The 21,256-nt window shown below is 41.6% G+C and overlaps 1 protein-coding gene across 4 annotated transcripts in view; it reads left to right on the plus strand.

The window, feature by feature from the left end:
- Positions 1-274: 274 nt before the first annotated feature.
- The window catches only part of LCOR (ligand dependent nuclear receptor corepressor), a 276,632-nt gene continuing 255,650 nt past the window's right edge, over positions 275-21,256 (plus strand). Inside the window, exon 1 of one of the 4 annotated variants that reach the window (XM_069239600.1) lies at positions 275-741. The gene's annotated coding sequence lies outside the window, so the exon portion shown is untranslated. The remainder of the gene's footprint in view (positions 742-21,256) is intronic. The other 3 variants (XM_069239601.1, XM_069239598.1, XM_069239599.1) reach the window with 3 other exon arrangements.

Consider the following 21,256-nt stretch of genomic DNA (forward strand, 5'->3'; position numbering starts at 1 on the left):
TAGAAGGAAAAACTAGAGCATCGGCAAAATTTGGCTTAAGAAATCGTGAGGATGTGGTTGTAGTACGGCATATATTCCCTTCTCCACATTTTGAGACTCCTCCAAAATAAAGGAAAAGGTACAGATTTGATATAAGGAAACTGACCCTAACTACCAGGTCCGGAGGCACATATCGAGCGGACTAAACGTCGCTTCCTGTTCGGCGCTCGGCTACTTCTGTCTTTTTGCCTGTGGGAGGGGCTGAGACACTGCTCCCGCGGAGGGGCGGGGCAATGCACAGCTCTCCGTGAAGAGCCAATGGAGCTAGAAGAGGGAGGGGTCTGGAAGAGGCCGACGCGAAGAACAGGAAAATACACCAGAAATCCATGGAATACCAAATATTGTACAGCATCAGCCAGCCCACTCCCCTGGCTGTACCTGGGCCCTGAAGTATTGAAAAACATAAAGAAAGATCAGCCCGCCTCCATTCTACTCTCCTCCCGACCCCGCTGCTTGGTTTGAGGGAGACCGCGCCTTCCTCGTCGGCCGGCCGCCGTTCTGCTTGGAATAGATGCGCCGCGGCCGCCATTTTGAAAGATGGCAGCTCGGCGGTCTCTCCACCGCCAGCGGAGCGTCACAGAAAGCTCCGAGCCCCGCGCCTCCCTCTCATTGTGTCCGTGATGCCGCCCGCAGACACTCAAGCCCAGCCTGCCTTCCCCACGCCGCAGAGGACCCGGCGCTCTTCGCATCCAGAAGAGGCAGGTGAGGGAGGGGCCGCGAGAAAGGGGGGTGGGGGGCTATTTGCCATTCCCAGTTGCCGCCAAAGTACATGCTAAGCAGAGTACAGGACGCTGGCTCTTTCGAAGGGAGCCCCTTCTGCAAGGGCTTTTGGGTTCGCGGGAGTCCAGCTTACTCGTCTCCTGTGCTGGAAATCTGTAGAATACTGTGGCTCAAACATCATCCCCTGTTCTTCCCCAAGGGTGATAGGGTGGGGGAAGGGAGGCAGGTACGGGACAGAGGCGGCGCTAACCATCAGTAGTGATAAGTAACTTCCTAAGAGAAATGTGCTTGAGGCATCCATCATGTCCCAGCTACTTTAGTACTGGCACTTGTCGTGCGGATTGCTATTGAGAATACTGACTCGTGCTTGTACTATGGGTGCAGCACTTTTATGTGTGCTTTAGTTACTAGGAATTGACAGCAGCGTTTCTCTGTAGGTATTACCTGTAGACAGTATTTCTGTTTCATATTAAACTGCTGTACTGCGGTAGACAGCGTCGCATTTTCAGCATGGTTGCTGTACGTGTGGACAGTACCTACATTTCCTATCAGAGCTACAGTAGTTGAGGTCGGACGGGGTCAGTACTTCTCACCTGGGCTGGTACCTAATTATTAGAGACGGTATAGCAGGCTAGGTATACCAGCTCACTGCACCCTTACACGTAATAGGCAGCATCAGCACTTCTAACACAGTCTGCTTTACCAGTAATGAATACTAACAGCAATTTTCATCATGGTCACTATGGTATTGAAATGCACTGCCAACGAGCTAATACACTTTTTAGTGCGACAGCACCAGCTCTTCTCTTTACGGCTGTTTAGACGTGGAGTGGAATGGAATGTGTCCCCGGTCTTCTCAACTTTTACCGTGCCAATACTTGCACTAATCAGCGCTATGCATATCTTGTCAAGTACCTACAGTATCAGCACTTCTCTGCTAAACCTTTTCGGCAACAGTATCCAAATTTCTCAGCGGGGTTGCTGTTCTGTTCCAGGATAGCAAAAACCTTTTCAGCAGGGTTATAATACATTAGTGGCAAATGCCAATTTCTGTAGAGGACCGACGTCCTTTTAACAGAACAGTACCACCACGAGGAGAAGCTATTTCGTGAAATAGCGCAAGCGTTAGGCACATTCATTGGCCAAACATGTAGTAAATCACAAATCGGACTTTTATAGCGTTGTAAAAAATAGTTTTTGTTATTAAAATTACATAAGTAAATGAAGTCTCACAGCACACACTCGCATAAACGATTCGTGCTTAAAATAAAATTTCTATCAGTAGCAAGTAACATCGTCCATTCTGTATTAGGCATTGTTCCATCTCGCAGAAGGAACGTTTTAATGTTGTGTACATCGCGACAGTGAGGTGTGCAAATTGGATTGCTTCCATGACAAAGACCATTGGTGTTTGACACTTGTACCATAGCCACGGTGTACAGTGATTTCTCAGCCTTGTTGCATGAGAGGAGGAGCTGCAGCCTTGGAGTGAGCTTCCTTCCATGTAGACACAGAACTGCCCGCTTGGACTCGCTCTTCTGTCCGTGAAGAGAGAGTTCCGGAACCGCCAGACAGGAATGTTCTTCCGGCTGAGGGTTACTTCCGGTCCAGTGTCCATAATGAGCATTAATGGCCCGGGCCGTTTAGTTGTGTTGGCATTGATTCCTTAACTGTTTTGTAAAAAGCCTTTTTGGTAGACCTTCCCTCACGGCGTTTTTCAGTCGATAACATACCACTGATGGCACTCTCGGCGAGGGCCCTGCTAGTTAAATTTAAATTATTGCTCTTGATGGGCGTCATTCTGTCCCGCACACAGATCGTTATATGATTTTGTTATTCCTAAAATGCTGTTTTGCTTTTTCGACTGTTTATTACAGTTGGAAATACTTCCCAGGATTTTTTTATTTTTTTTTGCCATAGCGCTTGAAAGGTTGCGCTATCTTTGCGTCATATTGGCACCCACACATGTGGTCCTCTCTGTTTTCGAAAAGACTGGCACGTAGAAAATAAAAGCGCTACAACCTGCTGCTTAAACGCGATTTAACAAATGAGCACATTTTAACCAGAGCAGCATTTCGCGTATTTAGAGGCGATGGTTGACTCGGAGGTTTATTCCGAAACAATGGCATATTAGTTATTCAAAGATTAACTCATACTTAATTGTGCAATGCCCCGTGCAGTAGAGCTGTATCATAGGCAGCCGTATACAGAGCCCCCACACATGTGGTTGGGTGCCTCAGAGCTGTAACTGTTTCAGAATCACTGACCAGATAGTAATTTACTTAGCACTGCGTGTATTTCACCAACAGAACGGGAACGCATTGCCCCAACCCTCTTGCTTTTCTTGGAGTGTTACTTGCTGTATGCAAGTCGTTTACAGTCGCTAGACTGAGTGACAAAACTCTTTCTGGCTTTTCTGGAACGAACCTGCCGCACTGTCGGCCCGAGCTTTGAAAAGGGTTTACTTAAATTACTCTTTCGGATATGAATATTACCCCAGTAGTGGAGTGGATAAAGTGAGACATAAACGTCGATTCATTGCTTTTCCACGCTGTAAACTGGATAGTGCTTCGTGTTTTTAAAAGTGAAGCTTTATTGTTTCAATTCTGCACCTCTACATCAGCAAATATTATTTTAAAACTACAACCAAGGTCAGAGCTAAGTCGGTGATCGGTGGATACTGAACACCTCGAGCAAGTGAGAACTACCACTTGACCCTTGTTAACTTTTTGTTGGCAACTTGTATAGAATAAGCCCTCTAGCTTTTACAAATACGTGCATAAAGTCTGTTTTTCCAATTTAATATCCCCTCTCTTTTCGGTTTTGGCGGTAAATTGTTTTTATGTTAATGTTGATTTGCTAGAGTACTATGGTTGTCAACTCTTGGGATCCTTCGGTGTCCTAGCTGAGTTAAGAGGTAGATAAGTGTTTTAAAGTCCCTATACTCCTGAGCTTAACATGCTCAACCATTCTCTCATTTTCATACAGTTTCAGGCCATAGTAGTGAAGAGGGGACCTTCTTACCACCTTAACACTGCAGGAACTTGCAAGCATTGCTTATCTTTCTTGAAGACATGGCATTCTGTCTGGATTGCGCCAATGCGCAATTCTATCCTAGTTGTGAAGTGCTATATAAGCTGGCAATAAAACTGTTTTAGAAATATTTTTTTCTGCAGGGTTCTGCCAGTGAAGCATCATCTCGTCGTCCTTTTAGACGAGTAGTTCTTGCTGTATCATTTTTTTTTGTGCACTGCCACCACTGCACTTAGTAAGTTGCGAGTTTCACTTTAGTTCTTTCTGTGGTCTGCTCTTGATTGGAATCGAGGAAATATAGAACCTAGAAAACATGCACGAATAATTATTTTGGGATGTTTATAATGGTAAACAATTGAGTTAGTAATATGCCACGTTAGGTGTAGCATTCATAAGTCCTCACCTATAACGTCTAGTTTCTTGTTATTGGGATAAACTTTTGCAGTGATGCTCTCCAGACTTGTTTGCACCAGTCAGAAAAGAGATCACCCCAAACATCACGAATTTAGGTTCTATTTGGGTGGAATTCTAAAAAAAAAATGGTCCCATCCCTCTTCCAGCAGGTGAGCTATATATAGTTGTTGAAATCAACATTTGTCAATCCTGGGCCAGGTGAATGTCGTATGAGTAAGCACAGCATGATCAACACAATTCAACACCTGTTCCAAATCAGTGGATGAACTGAATTTGAGGGTACCAGATACACATAAAAAGAATAGTGAAACTAACTAATCTTGTTAAACTAAAGAAGGTACTGCTCCTACCTGAGTGAAAATATAGTTTGGTAGTGACGTGATTCTGACCTCCAGTGAAAAGCGCTGACTCTTTCCAGGATTAGTAAATTGCAGACACCAGGACACATTCACTAGCTCTCGGCATTAAATAAACCTGAGTTCAAAGCTGCATCCTCCGTAGAGGGAGGTAGAGGAGTCGGGGGAGGCTGACTTGAGGAAGAAATCATAGTTTTAGTTCCAGTTGGCTTCCACATTCATGTCTCACTTGTAAGGTCATCAACAGTCCTTATGTTCGAGTCTCCTCCTAGGTGGGAGCCAGCTGATACTAGTACCATCCAGGAAACCTCGATACTCGTTTTGTCACTTAAAATCCTCAAAAAATTAAGTGTGATTGGGACGGAGGAAGATAGTGACACCCCCAGACCTGAATGCAAGACTAGGCATGCACTGTAAGAATGGCAGATGCATTTGTCTATATGAGTGATTACACTACTAACCAATGACCCACCGAAATGTTTGTCAATATATGGAAGCCCTTTACAGCAAGCTATAACTAGCTGTAGATTGAGTAAAACCTGTAATGTGCTAAACTTCTGTCTTGCAGTTTTCATACAGCTCCTTGATGCGGGTTCATAATTCACAAAACTAGATTATGCAGATTGTAATTTGTGACCTACAAGCAATAGAAAGGTCTCTTCAACAAAAGCAGTGACACTTTAGGCTCTTTTTGTCTCCCCTGTGAGTCACCCCCTAACCCCCCCCCCCCCCCACCCCCCGGAGTCCCTGTTTGAGATCTGTGTGTATTGTATGCACTTCCAACACTGTAGGTCTAGCTGTACCATGGCCAAACATGCCTAAACGCACCTTTTATGCTGGCTATGCAACTCGGACTGTGGTGGTGGTCACAGTCTGGTGGCCAGGTGAACAGATGGTGGTCACTAACGATTATGTACTATGTCTAGGCCCATGCCAGCTTGAAAGGGATTGCGTCTTATTTCACTCCAAATATATCATCCATCCCTATAACATTTTTGTCACTTCTATCCGACTGAAGTGCACTAGTACTTATTCATTAAACTTTTGCTGCAAGCTTTACGTTATCTAATTTACACCAGGAAGCATTAAATCCTCTGACATAATTACCAAATTTATGTTCATCCCATTACATCTCTCTCTCTCTTTATATAACTCTATATATATATATATATTGCTTTTTAGAATATTCATTTGTATTTTTTTATCTGGTTGAAGCTCAATGCATTTTTCTTGGTGCTGTTATACTGTGTGCCATGAAATAATATGGGTTTTGGCTTTCCCTTAATCCTTTGAATGCTATGAGTTTGTCGAACTTAAACGTATCTTTTGCCGTGTGGGACATATGAAAGGTGCATTTTTGTAATAATTCATGATCTGTTTTAAAAAATGCGTGCATGACCCAAGGACCACCCAGCACCCTAGCCCATCAATTGGCATTCTCTTCATTAATGGAGTAGTCTGTCCTGTAAATTTTAGAAATGTAGTTAACCTTCAAACCCATACGTTTTTGAAGATTTGCAGCATGCAAAGATCGCACGAATAATGCTTGGTGAGGTAAATCGCATTTTGCGATGACTTGTGTGCTTGATCCCCCCAGTATGTCTAGTGCTACCAAACGTGTTGACCTCTCGTTTGCTTTTTTACTAACGTTGCATTTTACATTGTTTAATGTGTGCCAGTACCTCTAGTATGCTTGACTGTCAAAATTCTCAGCAGCTGCCTGCTTGATAGTTGGCCGCTGTCTGAAGTTAGCTAGGGAAGCCTCGTATTATTTGTTACAGTGTAGGCTCTGAGCAGCAGACGCCTTCGAACCTTCCGTAAAGAGGAACCTAGTCGTGCCAGTGAGTTGAGATCTCTGTTACAAAATTTTACAATTGTGTGAAGAGCACAATTTGCATTCTTTTAAGGGGGCACTTCTCAGTGGCAATGGAAGAAAAGAGCAGATTGACAAATGTTTTCCTCCTCCTGCTGGTGGACTGATAGAGTAAGGGATTGGAAACGATAACTTCAGCGCACCTTATATAAAATGTGCTACATATTGCTGCAGTCTGTTTACATTCTATAGGCTACCAAAATCGTCTAACTAATCAAACTGTAAATTCATCTTTGAAAAGTATGTCTACGCAGTATTACCCCTATTAATACTTATGTTTATCCTGAATAAATTGATGGTCCTTTAAAATAATTTTCATACCATCTTACATCCTTGCGCTCTGGTCCGTGGAAACATTGCCCTGTGTTTTGGGATCTTCCTAATGTCATGGTGCAGTGAAAAGCAAAAGCTATGACCTAGTCGTGTGCATTCAATACAGCCGTGTACATTGTTTTCATAGGATTCTGACAAAGTAGTCATGGTTAAACCCACACAGACCCTTAATACTGATTGCGTCTGCCCCCCACAAACCTTCATTCTTGTTTGTTTTTAGGTCGAGCATAGCAGCGCGCATGCACTGTTTTTCCGACGTGTTAGTATGTATCTGGGCTTTTAACCACGTCCACTGCATGTCCATCACTATCACTCGTTCATCGGCTTGCCTTTCAAAAATCCTATGTTTTCGTTGGTAACTGCTTTACAGTTGTCCCTCCTTACGGCGGATTTGTTACCACCTTGGCCATTGACCCTGTTACATGGATAATTGCACGTTTGCCGATAACTTTGACTGCGAGCGAACTTCTTTTTCCTTTTGTCCCATCCTATGGCAGTGTTAGTCCTGAAGGCAGTGTTGGTTTCTGTGTATTTCTACAAACATATAACCACTGTTTATTCCTGGGAATATTCCCTAAAGACTGGAAGTCTGCAATAGCGAAGCCAATTATGAAGAAAGTTTCTTTAAATCCCCGTCCTCTGCATAATTTGTCCCACCTCACTGCTACACCTACTTAGTAACCTATTAAAGTCTTTGGCTAGTTCCAAAAGTAAAATGGCCTTGCTGTTTGGTCTGGGCATAGTACAGAGCCAGTGGCGATCTAGGGGTTCTTATGGACGAAAGTAGTGTTGCGGTTTAGATTCTGTTATTTGTTAGGCACCTTTGACACCATCGACCAGGATAGCCTAATGTTCCGGCATGGGTACTTTGCAGAACTTGGGCTGTTGTATTATCTGCTTTCTCATCCAACAACACCATTTTAAGCTATTGTCTTTCCCCATTTAAGTTCTTTTTCTGTATGTGACCCCTTTCATCTCTAGGTCTTTAGTCTGGGGTTAATTGTCTTCATGTATGTAGGCAACAACCAAATATTCTCTGGCCCCTAACGTACAGTTGCTCCCAGATTACTTAAGCAGAGCCCTGGCATGATGGCAAACTGCCTTTTACAGTTCACTAGTGGATCTCCACTAACTTCTCTAAATTGAATCCTGCCAAGACTGAGATCCTAATCACCTACTTCTAGGTGGGAACTCACTTTCTGGCTGCCTGCAGTGTCCCACTCCTGGAATAGATAAAGTTGTTTGCAACCTTAATGTGCAGTAAACTCCAAATTGACCTTCGACACTCAGGGTCCCAGAGTAGTTTTAGTTTTGTATAAATAATTTGTTGGTACATTAAAATCATACAGAGATGAGTAATTAAAACACACTTATTATTTTGTGATCACAATGATTAAGCAGAGTGACCCTTGTATAAATGAACTTTAAAATGTTAAAATGCCTCTTGCAGGAAAAACACCAGGTTTATCAAAACATAAAACAAACACGAAGTATGTATAATCTAAGTAGTGTTGAGTAGACTTAAAAAGCGAGGATTAGTGTTAACAAAAAGTATCAGAAGTTAAGGTATAACATTACAAAATTTAGTTCATGTTGTGCAGAGCATGGGCAGATACAGTAATTAAACATGCGTAGAACTTCCAATACTAGTCAGATTGTAAGAGTAAATGCCACCTGTATTACCCAGCTGCACAGCCTAAGTATAATTCTTCCACATTCAGACAGAAGCATACACATTCCTTTTGTGAATGCTCTCATTAAATCAAGATTACCTTATCCAAACTCCTTTTATCTAGCCACTCAGGAAAATATTTGTTGTATCCAAATTTACCAGAATGCAGTGGTCACTGCCACCCTCAGATAAAACCCACATCACTCCTGCCTCGAGATCCTCCCTTTGGGTGACCATCCTTTCTAGAACAATCTTCAAAGCAGTGATTGTTGTCTACAAGCTAACAAACTAACATGCATTGCAGTCATAGCGGTTCCAATAAAAGTTGTAAAAGTTTTATGGACTGCTCCGTCAAACAGCATGCTGTCCTTCAAGCTTTTACATACTTTTACTTAAAAAAAAAAAAAAACTCCCAATGTGAGATGTTATGTATGATTAAAGTAAAACTAATGATCACACACTATGGGAGTTTTCTAGGTCAAAGCCTACCAGGCACTGAAGTAAAGGCTCCTTGGGCCCTCTCTAGAAGCTTCCCTGGGAATGCATTCTGCCCGTTGCTTACCATTGGCTTTGTGTTCTTGTGATTTATGGTTGCTTGCTTTCTATCCATATTGAGTTAGTCCCTGTTGTGGAGCATAGCCTGTTCACTGATCTTTGCATTCTTCCACTGGTGCTCACTTTCTATAAACAGGCATTTAAATTGTGTTCTTATCTTGTCACAATGTTAGATCATGTTTTCCTGGGAGTTTGGTGTTTACTTTTCTTTCTATGACTTGTGAGTCTAAGTGTGAGGTTTTATGTGACAATGTTGCTGTGAAAGGAAATACTTTTTTCTATCATACAAATTTAACTGTTAATGAATTGTGCAGACATTAAAAAATATATCAGAATTAGTTAAGCTAAAATGAAACACATTTTGTTGTAATTCTGAAGTGTGGTGGAAAAATATTTTATTACGATTAAAACAAATGAATACCCTAGGTGATTTTGTTTCCACACATTGTTTGTGCCCTGTATAGTTTTATCAGTAAAAATGTATGTCATTGGAATTACAATAGTCTTTTCAGTTGGAAAATGTGTTGTTAGTAGAGGCCATGTCACCCTACAGTTACTGAGCTCCACTCTATGCCATACCACTCTACTCTGTGCCCTGTCAATTCACTCCACTCTGTGACCCCCATTGCACTCCGTTCTGTACCCCTTCACTTCACTCCGCACTCTTACCTCCACTCGGCGCCCCCAAAACAATCAGCATCTCCCCAACCCTGTGCCCCCTCCCCCACCTCACTCCACGCCCCTCATTTCACTCCATTCTGCACCCCTTCACTTCACTTTGCACTCTTACCTCCACTCGGTGCCCCCAAAACAATAGGCATATCCCCAACCCTGTGCCCCCTCCACCACCTTACTTGATACCCCCCCTCCACCCCATGGCACCCTTCTTCCCCACTCAATGCCACAACACTCTCCTCTACGTCACTACTTTTAGCCTTGCTGAACAGCAGTCACACTCGTGTTCAACGTGGTAAAATACATTGGCAAAGCAGCCAGCTCTAGACCAGTGCTTGTTCTTTTTTTCACAGTTCCTCACCACCAGGTTACAGCTGACGGTGATGAACAGCAAAAAAAAGCCTTTCAACCACCTACTCTGAATTGGGAGAACAGTCGGATGGCTAAGCTTCAGCAGCCTGTACTCCATCTGGACTACGGAGGAGTATGTCACAGTGAATGAGCCAGAGAATTCTCTATGGTCTACATACTTAACATCTGCTTACCTCTAAATCGGATGATTGTACTGTGAATTTGACAGAGGAGTACTCCTTTGCAATCTGTTGTGCTCTGGAGTACCCTCTCTGCAAAACTCTAAACAAGCTCCTAGTTTTGGAGAGACTGTATAGCTGAAAGGCCTTATTAAATGTCTTGGAAAAGAGATCTGGAGTGCTTTAAAATGTTAACCATTCTGACATTTTTCAGGCCCGTAGTAAATCATGTTATTCTAGATTACTACAGAATGCCTAGTAATATCTCGAGGTTCTGGATTGTAATGTTTTAAGTAAATCAATATGGCTTCAGATTGCATTTGATGTGAGGATGTCCTCCCCAATTTCCTCCAACTTTAGCGGGTGTACACTTACGGATAGGGGAGATACATAAAGGAAAAATGAGTAGGGTTGTTCTGGAGATCGTAGGAGTAAACTGAGGTTTGGGGTGAGCCAGAAGGGATAGAGGAGGGAAAAGTTTAGGAAGGGTTGTTTTGAAGATCATAAAACTAGAATAAGGTTTGGGATGAGTCAGAGTGAAGATAGAGGATGGATTGAAAAAGTTTAGGGTGAGGCAGTGGTGCATTGGAGAGAGTAATTTTTTTTCTCTTGGACAGTAGAGCTAAAGTAATATGTAGATAACATGATTACATAGGGAATATATGTATATGGAATATAAGATATCAAGTTTTAAAGTTGTGTAACACAGACATTCAAGTGTTGCAGTATTTGAAGGGACTTTATTTGTGTACTTTTTATAATATTATTTTATATCTTTTCCTCTATTTCAATAGGGAAATGGTTGGAGATCAGTAGTTAAGAATTTTTACCTATTGTGATAAGTAAAACACCCCCAAGCCTCTAATCAAAACAACTTGTATATAAACTATGCAATGTGCCATGAACATGTTAACTTAAGCATTGAATAATATAGATACATATATATGTATATGTATTTATATTCAACCATAAGTAATATATACCTTTTTTAAGCAGGCCTAAAGAGTATGTATATATTTTAAGAGGAAAAAAAACATAGTTATCATACATATTTGTTCTGTGAAATACACGTCTAAATATATACATATGATCAAATGTTTACATACACAGGGATAAGCAGTACATTGCTGTACGGTTATTATGCAGGAAAGAGCTAACTCTTGAGTAGTCTTCTGAAGAAAAGATAGTTATCCGTGGATCTTCTATTTGGGAGGGTAAAGAATTCCATAGTTTGGCCGCTTGAACAGAGAAATAGGTACCACCTGTTGTCTTTTTCTTGTATGGTGAGGTTTTGAGGCGAGGTGCAATCTTGCTTGTAGGTTCCTTTTGAACGTATTTGGTGAATTTTTTCTCCCCCCCCCCCCACTCACTGATAAAAAGTGGTTGTTCTATGTATTGCTTTGTGGGTGATACAAAGCGGCGTGAAGGAGGATCTCTGGCAACCAGTATCCAATGTAGGGCCATAAAGGCCGGGAAGATGTGGGCTTTTGGCTTTACACGCAAGAGTAGTCTGTCAGCAGTTCTGATGGGCACTTATCACCCAATACATTTGCACACTATTTGTACAGGACCATTCTTTCGAGAAGGTAAGTGGACAATCAATGTTAACGAACAGTGACTTTTTAACAGATTAGTAGTACTTCAGGCATACAATCTTGGACAGTCCTTTTGCTCATGGTACCATATTACGTCTTTAAGTATATTTGAAAGATTGGCTCTATGACATGCAAGTAATGTCAAATTAAGTTGTTTAACAATGGGCACCCCCTTCCTGAGAGAGTTTTATATTATTCTTTAGACCAAATTAATTTTGAGTGCTGATATTGTTACCTAGAACCTTAATTGTCAAAATGAAATCCTATTTGAGGAATCCTTCACTGGGAGTACATTTAGTGCCATAGAATTTTCAGCAGCACGATAGAATCTCAGGTAGACAAAATACTTCATATATTTGTCCTGAAACTCAAAGCATTTTTGTTCAAGCTCAAATGTTTTTCTTCTACACCTTAAGAGAAATGTTGAGCCCTAACACAGATAATATGTTTGTTGTGTCCTAAGTGAACAAGTACATAAGTGCTCACTCATTCCCCTTGTCGGCTAGCAACTAAACTCTGCAATTTTTTTTTTTAACACTGTCTTGTCTGGAGTGGAGAATAAAATGTAGTAGCAAATGCTCTTAGCAGAACTTCCTACTTATAAAACGGGGAACTTAGTGATTCTGAAACTCTTCCAATATAGACTGGTGTCAGAGTACAGCTGGAGCTGCCTCCAGACTTTGAATTGACTGCTAAATCACTAGTGTGGCTCAGGCCCTGCCACTGCTGGTTCAGCTGGGCCTGCCCTCCAAGCAATTAATCGCCATATCAGCAAGGAATATTTGATGTGTCTTCTGTACACAACACTGGGGGAATGAGTATGTGAATGCCGTCCCCAAGTATCATTTTGAGATGACGGACTGATCAGTAGTAACTTAAAAAAATAGTTTTTTGCAAGCACAGTGTGGTGATTTCTTTTTGCAAAACATAAAAAAATAGTGTCCCTGGTAGTTTTCTTCCAGCACGTGACCACCGTGTCTTGCTGTTTCAGGCAGGAAAAAAGTGTAGGAAGGCTTATCTTAATTATTCACGAGCCAGCATTCGAGTGGTTTATAGGCTACCAGCAAACGTTTCACCATATTTATTTACATATATATATATATATTTTTTTTTTACAAAGTGCAACTGTCACCTGGTGTATGCGTACGCTGGAACTGTACAAAGACAGAAAAAAAATTACATACGGACCAGTAAGAGCCCAAACCGACAGAGCATAGTCACATTGACAAAGCTGATAGGTCTGGCATTGGCTGCTAGCCATTTGGCTTAGTCAATTCTTCTTCTATAATGCCATTGTTTTTGTAAGTGTTTGTTATGGGAGGTGCTTGTATTTAAAAATAATGGTTCAAAGCATATCTTTTGGTCTAGGAAAGTATGCATTACCATTGAAGCCCCTGGTATTGAAGGCGACTACTTGTTGTGGATGTTACTCTTGTGAAACAACAGAATGCTGTTACAGTGAACTTAGCCAGTGGCTTAAGTGAGCTCATCCATTTTGCATCATGCCTTATGCCTTAGCGAGCAGAAAATAAATTGTGAATGATGTAACATACCTAAGCAAGCATTGGCAAAGCCAATAGGTCTTACCTATGTGAGATCTATTGGCTTGGCCATTGTAGGTGTTTTTTTTTTAAAGCCATTTTGCTAATGGCTGAAAGTAAAGATAAAAAATCTTTGACACAACCACCGTTGACTGCTTATAACTTTTTTTTTTTTTACACTTGCAGCTATGCTGCACTGAAGCCAGGCCTGCTGTATGTTCTATACTATGACGTCAGAGTAGATCTATAGGTCTGGGGGCTCAGGCGCTCTCCTGACCTTAGAATACGACTCCCTGTTCAAAATGGGAAAACATTTATTTACAAGTCAACCAACATGAAAAAAAGAAAGTAACTAGGGTGTCATACACAGTTAACATTAAGGCCACCCTCATTTTGAAAGACCTTTTGCAACAAATGTGTAAGATATGAAAACGTCTCTTGAAACATTCCAAAAATGTATTTTACTCACATGCAGAACTGCCATCTTAGTAGTACTAGCACATCATACTAAATCAGTGCATGCTGTTTTTTGTAATTAACCCTTTCGCTGCCAGGCCTTTTTCCTCTCTGGTGCTGAGCCTGTTATTTGGGGTAGTTCGAGATTAGGCCCAGGGGTGTGGAATTTATTAAAATATCTACTTGTCCAGGGGACAGGTTGCTTCTCAAATCTACTTGTCCTGTAAAAAGATCTACTTGTCCCTTTGGTGCCACGTAGTGTGGCGACAAATTACGGCAGCAATCTCATTATGTAAGAGCTCTGATAATAGCCTCTCTGATTATGCCAGGGCTACTACCATAGTAGGGCTTGAATACTTGCAATTTCAATCCCTACTGTAGCAATTTCCTTATTTTGCCACCTTTCTGCAGATCTGCATACTGGGGCTGGAGGAAGCAGTAAGCAATAGTTCCAGGGCTGGAATGCCTTGGAGTCTGCAAACCTACTAATCTGCATGTTTTAAAGATTTTCACCAGCTTCTCTCTAATATTTTCCCATAATAAGAAAGGTTGGACATTTACTCCTGACAATGGCAGAATTAGAACTTCTTCCAGGGTTGGGAAGAAAGTGGCTGGAGGGAAAATGAACTTGCAAATGCTCAATAGATTTTCACATGAGCAAATCTACACATGCGTATTTACCCATGCTAAAATACAGTTCACAAATATTTTATAGGGGTACGACATATACCATGGGTGCACTTTTGTGACTTTCTTTAAGAATTTGGGGCCACATGTAGGTAGGTTCAGAATTACGACTCGCAAATTGCGAGTCGCAAATCCGAATGTAGGATGGTGTCCCTGACACCATCTGTGATTCGCAAGGGCTTTGCAAATGCCCACCTAATGAATAATAATGAGGTGGGTCGCAATTTGCAACCCCCTTGCGAATAGCGGCCCTCACAGGGATGGTGGCCTGCTGGAGACAGCAGACCACCATGTCTGTGACTGCTTTTCAATAAAGCAGTTTCTTTTTTTTGTAATGCAGCCCGTTTTCCTTAAAGGAAAACAGGATGCATTACAAAAACGAAAAATTTAACATTTTCGTTTCATTTTTTCAGAGCAGGCAGTGGTCCACAGGACCACTGCCTGCTCTGAAAAAATGTTTACAGTGACATTCACAATGGGGAAGGGGTCCCATGGAGAACCCTTCCCTTTTGCAAAAGTGTTAGCACCCATTTGAAATGGGTGCAAACTGCAAATGGTTTGCGCCCGCAGTCACAAAACAATCCTACATTGCACTGCGAGTCGCAGTTAGGAAGGGAACACCCCTTCCTAATTGTGACAACCCGTTTTGCGATTCGGTAACCAGGTTACCGAATCGCAAAACTGGGTTTGTGCATCGCAATGTGCTTTTTGCACGTCGCAAACAGCGAAAGTCGCTGTTTGCGACATGCAAAAAGCTACCTACATGTGGGTCTTGGTCCCTAATTAGGTCTGGTGTTAAAGACATTTTGTTTTTATTAAACTTCTATTTCTCTCTCTTTCGGCTCGCTTTACTGCTAATGATCGCATTCTGCTCTTCCACAAGGAGCATATTGGCACACAAAGTAGTTTTGTTCAGTGTCAGGAAATACAGTGGCAATCAGTGACGTAACGAAACTGGAGGGTGCCCCTTTGCAAAGAACATGGAGGAGCCCCCTCTCCAGACTCACTCAGGGCAGGTGCTGTGCTGAAGGGGCCCCCTGGAGGGCAGCTGTGGGGCCTTTGTTATGCCACTGGTGGCAACGTGTGCTTTTAGAGTTCAAAAACGTTTTGGTTTTTTTTTGCCAGTGTTTGTTACAATGTTGAGGGCCTGGTAGCTCCCACAACAATAAAGTGTTACAAAAGCCATGTCAAAACAAGACAGGCATTGATGAAACTAAAAGACTTATAAAAATATGTCAGATCAGTTGGCTTTGTCAGTGTTTGTTTATTTTCATGCTTCCCATATTCGTGTTGAAAATGGTTACACTGATTTTCCATTAGAAATATTTTTGGGAAATACTAGCATGCATCAACACATTTTACTAAATGACACTTCATTTGCATCTAATCAGAGAGCATTCTGGGAGCATTATATTTAGCCTCATAGCCTAAACTTTTCAAACATGTGTACACACATTTTTTTTTTTTGTACTGGAACTAACGTCCGTAGTGAAGTGTGACCTTAAAACATTTATTTACAGCACTCACCCTAATAATGAAGGCTTTCAAATAATGAACCATAAATACAAGTTCGAACAGCATTATCTTTTGGAAACACATTACCTCAACTGCAGAGAGTTCCACTCTCTGTAAACAAGCAGCCAAAGGGTTTGTGCTGCAGAGGGTTGGGCCTACTTGTCCCAAGGACAAAGTAAACATAAAAACTTCTTGCCCTTGACCCCAAACAAGATGTCCAGGAATTCCACATCCCTGAGGCCCTCATAACGTTTTGTCCACATGAGCTACCCCTGTCAAATTTGCATCCTTTTTTTCCAGCATCTTAGGGATTCTAGAGGTACCCAGAGTTTGTGGTTTCCCGTGGAGGAGACCAAGAAATTAGCCAAAATACAGCTAAAATTTTTGTGATTTAAAAAAAAATATATATAAAAAAATGGTGAAAAAGGGCTGCAGAAGAAATCATGCCCCCCCACCCTCTGGAAATGGCATCAACAAAGATAGTTTGTGCTGCTAAAATCGCCATTCTCCCCAGCTTTCAGGTTCAGGCAGACTTGAATCAGAAAAGTACATTTTTTCAACACAATTTTGGCATTATACTGGGACATATTAAATTTTTCCTAATTTTTGGTGCTTTCAGCCTCCCTCCAGTTAGTGACAGAAATAGGGTTGAAACCAATGCTGGATCCCAAACAGCTAAACATTTCTGTAAATTAGTCAAAATTCTGAATTCAGCAGGGGGTCATTTGTGTAGATCCGTCAAGGTTTTCCTACAGAAAGTAGTGGCTAAAATAAATAAAATTTAGACGAAAAAAAAGAGCCATTTCTGTCCACGTTTACTTCTAAAACGTTTTCCAGCTATGGGTGATTTTTGAAAAGCAATATACCGTTACGTCTGCTGGCCTCTTCTGTTTGCGGGATATATAGGGCTTCTAGGTTCATAAAGAACCCTAGGTTCCCAGAGCCAATAAATGAGCTGCACCTTGCAATGGGTTTCATTGTGTACCGTGTACACAGCAATTCATTTGATGAAATATAAAGAGTGAAAAATAGTTATCAAGGAAACCTTTGCATTTCTAAAATGGGCACAGGATAAGGTGTTGAGAAGCAGTGGTTATTTGCACATCTCTGAATTCCGGGGTCCCCATATTAGCATGTGAAATACATGGCATTTCTCAAATAGACTTCTTTTTTTACACACTGGCTTTCATTTGGAAAAAAAAAATGTAGAGCAAGACGGGGGCAATAACACTTATTCTTCTATTCTGTATTCTCCCAAGTGTTCCGATAAAAATTGTACCTCACTTGTGCGGGTAGGCCTAGTGCCCGCGATAGGAATCGCAACATGGACACCTCACATTTCTACATTGAAATCTGATGTGTTTTTTAGGAAGTGCCTAGCTGTGGATTTTGGCCCCTAGCTCAGCTGGCACCTGGGGAAACCCACCAAACCTGTGCATTTTTGAAAGCTAGACACCTAGGGGAATCCAGGATGGGGGTGACTTTTGGGGCTCTCACTAGATTCTGTTACCCAGAATCTTTTGCAAACCTCAAAATTTGGCAAAAAAACGCTTTCCCCTCACATTTCAGTGATGAAGTTCAGGAATCTGAGAGGAGCCACAAACTTCCTTCCACCCAGCATTCCCCCAAGTCTCCCGATACAAATGGTACTTCACTTGTGTGGATAGGCCTAGTGCCCGCAACAGGAAATGCCCCAAAACACTACGTGGATACATCAAAATTTTCAATTACGCAACTACCTGTTTTTGCAAGGGGTAGGGGGGCACCTGCGTTTTTGGTCCTGGGCTCAGCAGCCTTCTAGGGAAACCTACCAAACCCAGACATTTCTGAAAACTAGACACCCGAGGGAGCCCAGGGAGGTGTGACTTGCGTGGACCCCACAGTGTCTTCTTACCCAGAATCCTCAGGAAACCTCAAATTTAGCTTTAAAAATCAAATTTTCCCCACATTTCTGTGTGGGATCACTGCACCGGCACAAATTTCCTACCACCCAATGTTTCCCTCAGTCTCTCGATAAAAATGATACCTTACTTGGGTAGGTGTGCCAAGTGCCTGTGACAGGAAATGGCCAAAAACATCTAAAAAATTAAGGGGGAACCAAAGTGGGCCCACAAGGGCAGTTTGGGGAAGGAAAAAAAAAACGTTTTCAGGCCGACAAGTGGGGAAGAATGTTTATCAGTATAGATGCGTCAGTGCTGGGTGGTAGGAAGTTTGCGGATTCCTTCACATTACAGAAGTTTCCATCACACAAATGTGGGGCAAATGTGTGATTTAAAGCAAAGTTGGTGGTTTGCAGGGCATTGTGGGTAAGAAAATAGTGTGGGGTGCATGTGAAGCACATCACCTTGGACTCACTCAGATGTTTAGTTTTCAAATGTCTAGGTTTAGTAGATTTTTCTAGATGGCAGCGACCCAAAGTACAAAAAGTGCAGCCCTCACCATTCCAAGTGGGACGATTTTGAGAGTTAGCCAAGCTCCCATGGCCCAAATGTAAAACCAAAACCCAAAATGGTCAAATATCCTCTTGCTTGCTGTTGGGATAAGATGTTTTAGTGTGCGGGGGGGAGAGCTTAAAGACCGTTAACCTCTTCAGTTGGGGTGGGGCCATAACCATGCCCATACCGGTTGGTAGCCACCACCCCGCTATTTAAAAAAAAAAATATTTAAATCCCTGGCATCTAGTAGGCTTTTTGATTTGCCCAAACCCCCCATCCCCCCCCCTAGAAAATGGTTCGGGGATAATTGCCCCAACTTTGCCCCCATTTATTTGGTGTGGGGGTATGGTATGTGAATGCTAACGCAGTGGCATTGAACCCTATTTCAGTTTTTCATAAAGGTGGGGTAGTACACAGTAAGGAAGAATATTTTCTAGGTCATATGGAGACCCCTGAACGCCTAGAGTTCTCTGCTTTGATATGAATTTAATCTTAAATCATTCTTTATTAATCTCTTGTTTCACAGGTATTGATGAGCTGAAATTCATTGATGATAGTGATATTGTTCTGGTTTTTCTTGAGCAGGGTATAGGAGTGACAAAGACAAAAGTTTGATATTTTTTTTTTTTCTTCTCTAAAACTGTTATAAACCTGTGAACAGTTACAGTGTAGAAGTATAGATGTGGTCCCAATATGGGGTAAGGAAGATTATTTAAACTAGCAGAAGTCGTCCCCCCTCCGCCCCCCCACCCCCCCACACTTTAGATTTAAATGGTACTAACTCAAACCAGACACCCCCTCACAATGCTTCCGCTTTGGAAAATGTAAAAGTTTCTCTTCTCCATGGTAAAAAAAAAAGTGGTGAAGCTCATGGAGGATGGCCCCTCCCGTCTCTTAGATCCCAATGAAGGGAATGTTCTTATAACCTAGTCATTAACCAGAGTCTCTCCATGGTCTCTTGGAATGCTGCAGGAATAGGGAACCATTCAAATAAGATCTGTTTTTCAGCTCTCTACAGGCGGACTTAATTTGCATCCGAGAGACCTGATTTCACTTGTCCTGGGTAGTCTGTCCTCAGTATAAAGGCACAGTCCTCCAAGAAAGGTCATGCAAAAGGTGGTATCGCTATGCTATTAAATAATAAATATAAATGGGCATACAGCCTATCTCCTCAAATCTTTTTCAGAAAGTGAGTGTGTATCCAATATTGGGGAATGGCAAGAAAACCCCCCCATGCTAATAGTAAATGTGTATATTCCACCAGATAAGGACTATGACAGAGGTCTTTTGCATATGTTTAGTCATATTTCTGCAATCTGTCCTAATCCATATGAAAGCGTGGACGAGTCATTGATAATGTGGGATTTAAACTGTAAAATGTTGAATCTATCTCTTTTTACCTTTTGCGATCTAGAGCGGGAAATTGCTCTAAATATCCCTTCCATCCAATTCCCCCACGAGCATCAGGTCGGACAAAAGAGCCCTCATCCTACTAAAAGGTCTGAGGGACCTTTGTTGCATTATCTTAAATGGACGTATTTGCTCTGACTCTCCTGCAGCTTTCACACACAAATCCCCACAGAGCAGTTCCATTATTGATATTATGTTGGGTTCCTATGTTATTGCTCAATCAGTAGAGGATATAATAGTTAAGGATACAGCATTAAGTGACCATAAGATTCTGATCCTTTCATTAATGCAGCTTCCCTCCATAGAACCCTGGAATATTAGCGGCAAGGATGTTAGTTTCTGTGGGAAAACGGGCAGAATTTTTTGGACCCCTGCCAAAAATGTCAGCTGTTAAAAAAATAAAAAATAAATAAAAAAAAGTACACAATTGCTCATTGAGAGATATTGATGGATGGAATGCGGATCCCTTAAATTACTTTTCCAAACTCATTGAATCTATAACCTAAAGTGATCCATATCAACAGTGCAAGCCTCTACAAAAGAAGGTAAAACAATCCATTCTATTGCTGAATAGAGAATTTAATCAATTGGTAAGGAGACAGTATAAATAGGAGACCAAGGATAGAAGTAGAATATTATCTTTAATTAAAAGGTCAAAGTCCGAGTAGTATGTTTCCTAGGGAAAAGATTGGGTAAGAAAATAAAATGTTCCTGGGCCAACAAAAATTAGATCTGGTAAAATCTTATTGCTTTTTGGGGGAAATGCTATCCTCTATACTCAATGACCAAGATCATATGTGCAGTAATGCTACAAAGGCCCTATCTCAAGCACAGGGTTTAGTGGCCTTTTTTTAATGCAGTCGGCCGGCGTCATTTCCTCCATTTACTAACTTCTCATCAAACAAAGATCCCAGCCATCCTCTTGTACGCTTTGGAGTATACAGAGATTTCTAAATGGGATTTTCTTGACCGGATGGAAGGGTAGATTCTAAGATGCATAGCCTTTTGTAACAACTCAACCTCAATGGCGGCTCTCAGGCTTGAATTTGGTATTAAGAAGACTTTTGTAGTGGGTCTAGCAGTGGTGATCTGGAGGGCTTATAGCCTTGCTCATAGCAGGGAGTTCACTCTAAGAAACGTAGCTTATGTAGAAATCTTTGGACGGGTAAAAGAAAAAGCGAAGTTTAAAAATTTTTTTTTCAAGAAATTACAATCTAGCTATACAATTGCTGGAGCTTGATCTGGGCTGATTCCATCGTTACTGCCTCCTGTTCTTTAAAATATATATATATATATATATATATATATATATATATATATATATACTGAAAGAAACAACTTGGTCCGAAAGCTTCTCTTTGGACTTAGGAGCTTGTTGTCTAAAGAGGAGAGTGGCCACGCATACTGAAACAGCAAC

The sequence above is a fragment of the Pleurodeles waltl genome, chromosome 6 (genome assembly GCF_031143425.1).
Source record: "Pleurodeles waltl isolate 20211129_DDA chromosome 6, aPleWal1.hap1.20221129, whole genome shotgun sequence".
NCBI lineage: Eukaryota > Metazoa > Chordata > Amphibia > Caudata > Salamandridae > Pleurodeles > Pleurodeles waltl.